This window comes from Otolemur garnettii, unplaced genomic scaffold (genome assembly GCF_000181295.1).
Source record: "Otolemur garnettii isolate 467f Iridium unplaced genomic scaffold, OtoGar3 scaffold00055, whole genome shotgun sequence".
NCBI classification, from domain to species: domain Eukaryota; kingdom Metazoa; phylum Chordata; class Mammalia; order Primates; family Galagidae; genus Otolemur; species Otolemur garnettii.
The window spans coordinates 9,893,128-9,898,855 of record NW_003852450.1 but is presented as its reverse complement, the minus strand read 5'-3'; positions in this window follow the sequence as shown (position 1 = coordinate 9,898,855).

Sequence of the window (5,728 nt, the reverse complement as noted above, 5' to 3'; positions counted from 1 at the left end):
ACTTCTCAACAATTATTTGTTATTATTACAGTTTAACATTACAAAATTAACAAAAATAATATAAACTCATATTCTGGCAAAATAGCCACATGGCAGCCAAAAACCGTATATTCCCTTCCTGTTCTCCCGCCCGTTTGTGCACTCTTTCCAAAAATCGGGACTTTTTTAAAACTCTGCAGGACGTGGGGCAAATTGTTCAAAAGCAGGACTGTCCCGCCAAAAGCAGGACATCTGGTCACCCTACAGTAGATGGCACCTTTGTGCCGAGGAATGAGAATCCTTCCCTCTGGGCACAGAATCCTATGGGAGGTCCTGACCATTAGGGACTGTTTGAAAGACACAGGCCCAGTAGAAATGAAGCTGCTGTAAAAGGAAGAGTATTTGGGAAAATGAACTTCTTTGGAGAGTAAGCTGAAAAGAAGATCATTTGCAATTTGGAACACTATCTTAAAATTTAGATGGAGAAAGCAATTATTTTACACAACTCTCTCATCTAATTGAATCTCCTTAGAGAGTGTTATATTTTAATCTGAGCAGAAGGCTAGAGGAAAAAAACACATGATGTTAAGAGCAGCATGTCTATTACTGACAAACCTAATGAACTAGAAATTTTGCTGGTATAAATAAATGATGCAAATTATAATTATTTTGAACACAGTGAAGAGAAGGATTTCTGAATTGTATGTTTTCTTAATTAAAAAACTAAGGTGAAAAGGATACATAAGGCATGCATTGCTCATATGCAAAATACAAACATTGGCAAAGCACCCACCCTTTTTTTTTTCTGTAAAAAAAATAACTATTCATTTTTCCTATTTTCTGAAGTCATGGTGGTAGGAAGAATTTCTATGCCCCTTACTCACAAAGCTGTCTCACTATAATTCCAGGAAGCTGTGACGATGATGAGAAATTCTTTCCACGATGATGCTATTCTAGATGGCATAGCTGACCTTAATATACGGAGCTTCGGTAGGTGGGCCTGATACAGTCACATGAACTCTTAAAAAATAGAGATCTTTCTCCCACTGATGGCAGAGATTCAAAGAATGGGAGAGATTTGATGCAACCTTGCTGACTTGAAGACAGAAGGAGCCGTGTGACAAGGAATATAAACAGTCTTTAGAAGCTGACAGTAGGGAGCCCAGTTTACAACCAGCAAGAAAATGTGGGCCTCAGCTGCAATTTTAAGGAATTGCACTTGGCCAACAATTGAATGAGGCTGGAAGCCTCCATAGAGTCTCCAGTTAAGAGACCAATCCTGCATACATCTGAATTTTTGTCTTGTGAGACCTTGAGTAGAGGATCCAGCCAGGATGTGACAGACCTCTGACCTATAGAAACTACATCTGTGCTGTTTAAAGCTGCTAGGTTTGTGGTAATTTTTTATTCAGGTTGTTGGCAGAATTCATTCCATTTTGGAGCTATCCGTTGACCACCTTCATCTCTTTTTGAGGAGTCTTTTTATTCCACAACATGGCTGTTTGTTCTATAAAGTTAACAAGGAGAGTCTCTCACTCTATTCTGGTAAAACAGAGTCTTAGATATCATAACATAGTCACAAGATGCCAGTCCATCGTCTTTGCCTGAAACAAAGTTATAGCTGTGACACTCCATCATTTTTGCCATATTTTGTAGGTGATAAGAAAGTCACAGGTTGCACCCACACACAAGAGGAGATTATGGGGTGTAAACAGGGAGACTACCCTCTGGGTAGCCAGCCATAGTCTGCCCTCTGGTCCCAATAATTCACATCCCTCCCACATGCAAAATACAGTCACCACGTCCCAGGTTCAAGAATCTCTTCCCATTATTGTATCAGTTAAAAATTCAAAATATTATTTTTTAAATCAAGTACACATATGGATGAGGCCTCTGGTTGTGATCCCTTCAGAAAAGCTTCTAAGCACAATTCCTCTCCATCTCTGAACCTGTACAACTCAGAGACAGGTTTCCGCTCCAGCACATCCAACACACAATGGTGGGACAGACCTAGGGTGACATCTACAGACACTCCTGTTCAAACGGGACAAAAATAGAGGTGCCTTGATTCGATTTTAAGGCCTGTAATAATCTTCCATGGCTTTTGCTTCTACATGCTGGGTTTTACATTCTATCCTTTTGGCCTATTAAAGAGCACATATTCGCAGCTAAGTGATGAGCAGCCTGATTCTTAACTGTAGAAATCTGAGAGTCCAACAGCCTCCTTGAATTTTATACTCTCTCTCTCTATGTCTCTCTCCAGTCCAAGCATAGCAATGTTTCTGCTGAAATAATTGTCTTAAGAACTTTGTGGGTCTCCTATGGTTTTTAATAGTGTTCACTTCCTTAGACAAAAGCCACATCCTCAATCCTTTTCAAAATAAATCCTTCTGTACATTACCTTCTGCGCCATCTAAGGGATACCTTCCTTCAGGTTCCTAGAGGTCCTCTGGCTTTATGGATATGACCTGTGAAGCACATCCTTAATCTCTTGTGACGGAACATTCTGATTTTTGATCTTTCTGAGGTTTTAAACAGTCACATTCTTTTGTGACACAGCCTTTTGTTTAAAGCATACTTTCTGGCCAGAAATAAAATAAATAAATAAATAAAAACAAGAAAAGTCTCCTAAGTTAACATCTTTCATGCTCTGGAAAGTCTGAGAGTTTTCAAATTATCAGCTCCTTGATATATTGTGCTAAATAGTTCTTCTCTCCATTTATCTTTCTCTTCTTGCCTTTTTTTTTTAAGTAGTAAGAAGAAATGAGCAGCACCCTCATCACTTTGCTTAAAAATCTCCCTAGTGATACCTCCAACTTTATCCCTTACAAGTGCTGCCTTCCACGGAACCGCAGGAGACATTAAGGTTTATGCCAGTAGATAACAAGAATCTTTCTTGCCCCAGTTTCTAAAAACACGTTTCTTGGTTCCTTCTGAGCCCACACTATCAAGGAAAATTGGGGTTTTCTAGCTCCCTCCTCAAAACTTCTCTGCCCACTGGCCATTTCCAAAGTCACGATCATATTATAGGTACTTTGTGATATGCCCGCAATCTACTTTATTGAAGATCAGAACAGAACACCCCAAAGCATGGTTCTTTAGCATGCTTAGTATTTAATGCATGTACTTTGAACTAAAGGAAATTGGAAAGGCATCTGAAGCAAGAAGTTCTGTCTGATTTTCCTTCACCCTCCTTTCTCCTTTACTCATTTCCCCCCCATAGCAGATCACAGAAACTAGAATTCCTGCCCACAAAGTAAACAGTAAACTCCAGCAAGGCCATTCTCTGACAGTAGGCCACAGGACTCTCATTCCAGAAAGACCAGCTGTTATACCTACGTGGGGAAGAAACGCCAAGAGGGACCTGAATAAACAGGCCTTGTTAATTTTCTCCTGGTTTATGACCATGAAATCCTACCATTTCGTCTAATCACATTTCTGCACGGTTGTTCTTTCTTAAAAACGAAGTAAAAAAATCCAGTTTTCCCTGGGCCTTTGAGTCTTCCTTTCGAAAGTTTCCTGTGTCACATAAAACTTTGATTGAATACATTTTCTCTTGCTTACTTGTCTTTTATTATATGGGAGTCAGCTGTGACCCTTCTAACTTTCAGAACCCAAAATATGTGTTTGTTTTCTGTTGCTGTATAACAAATTCCAACAAAATTAGCAGCTTCAGAAACATGTATGTTATCTCAAAGCGTCCAGGGGTCAGGAGTCTGTGAGAGGCTTACCTGGGTTCCCTGCTCCGTCTCACAGGTTGCAATAAAGTTGGCCAAGCTGCATCTTCATTAAGAGGCTCTACTGGAAAACAATTCACTCCCCAGCTCACTCAGGTTGGTACAATCCTTTTCCTGGCAGCCATACAATTGACAGACTGCCTTTTACCTGATTGTCAGCTGCAGACCCCCCCTCCCGTACTAGGGGCTACCCTCAGCTCCAGGGACCACCTGCAGTTCCTCGCTATGTGAGCTTCCTTACCATCAACCCAGCAAAGGGAATTTCTCACTTCAGACTGATAAGGCAGAATCTTCTACTACGTAACAACGTAATCCCATACCCTTGTCTAGATTCTACTCATTAGAAGAAAGTCCCTCCTACACCCAGGGAAAGTGGGTTTGTACAGGGCCTGGGCGTGGGGGCCGTTCTAGGTCTATCTGCTTACTCTTATTGTTATTGCTTGTACTGTGTTGTTGGGAAACAATTACTTGGCAGGGAGGCTAAGGAGAGGATTTGAAATTTGAGGCTCCTTTTTTCCCTTTGAAAGTGGAGAGGAAGTTGCAATTACATGGAAAAAAAAAAGTCTGCCTATTTTCTGAAATTCAGCTATTTATGTTGCTTTGTCCCTCATTACCAACATTACCCACTGTTTAATTTTAATTTTTCTAAAGCCATCCCAGTCAGTGCATGCCGTGAGTCACACCCTCTGAGGTATTAGTAGGACATGATACATTATACATAGCCTCCGTAAAGAAGAGAAAACAGCTTTATTGTCTAGGGATGTCAGTTTTGCTTATTCATTATTAAAAATTATCCAGACAGAGACAGGTAGATTGTTAAAGCACAACTAGTGAAAAGAGAATCTGACATGTTTGGGGTCCATTAGTGTTCCTAAAGTGTACCGCCCAAAACGAAAGGCCCACTAGAAAATTTTTAAAAACTGGGTTTAAGTTCATCCATGATATTACAGAAGTTAGCTTAAATTTGAAACATTTGTATGAAAATTCCAAGGCCAGGCTCATGTTAGAGCTGTTCATGGCTTTTTGAAGACAAAGTATAAAGCATCGAGATGCTAACAGAATAGGCTTGCAAGACAGGCTCCCTCCCCGCTAAGATTCCATGGTTAATTTGCTGCCTCCACCCTGGTAGAGGGCAGGCCCCTGTGGCCAGAACGTGTTAGTAACCCTCCCCCTCCTTCTTTCTCCCTTTCTTCACTCATCCAATGTTTATAGGGAAGGTTTTATTTCTGGTGACACCTAGTAAAACGTGTTGCGCAGGGCGCACCTGAAGCAGGCATGCTCAGCTGCCCGCCTTGTGCCTGTACGTGGTCATTTTGGTTCTGCTCTAAGTTTTCTTAGCAGAAAAGTTTCATAGCATTAATAGGTTCTCTTTAGCATTTTATTATTTCGAGATCTGGTTACCAACTGGCTTTCGGCAGAAATAAACCCTTGAAATCCTAGCTCTCAAGTGGAACCTTTGAAAGCAAGGTTGTAAGTTCTCAAATATCATGGCTGATTGCTTAGGCATATTCAAATATGTGACCTCGTTTTGCCAAAAGAGTTTCTTGAAAACTTGTCCTGTTTCTGTTGATACAAAATCATGACACTAACAATGCTATTTCTTCCATTGTTTTATACCCCACAGTCTTGTCTCTGTAACAAGACTGTAAATGTCAAGAAAGCCATATCTTATTCTTATTAGGACAATGAATGCCAGGCAGTTGGTAGGCCCTCCACAAAGGCATTCACGGATAGAATAAATCTCTAACAGTCCAGTCCTACTTACTTGTTTCTACTCATAATTGACAACTAAATCTCATCTTGAACTGAAAACCCTTTGAAAATATATTACATACTTTTTCTTTGACAAAGTGACCATTTTAGTGGTGGACTTCAAAGTAGAATAATGAAGTACAGTACAAATCTCCTAATCCAGCCTTGCAATTATAGCATTTCATACAGTATTAACACTCTATCACTAGAAAATCCTCAGGCAATAATGACTAACAAGGAAGGCATTTCCTGGCAACTAA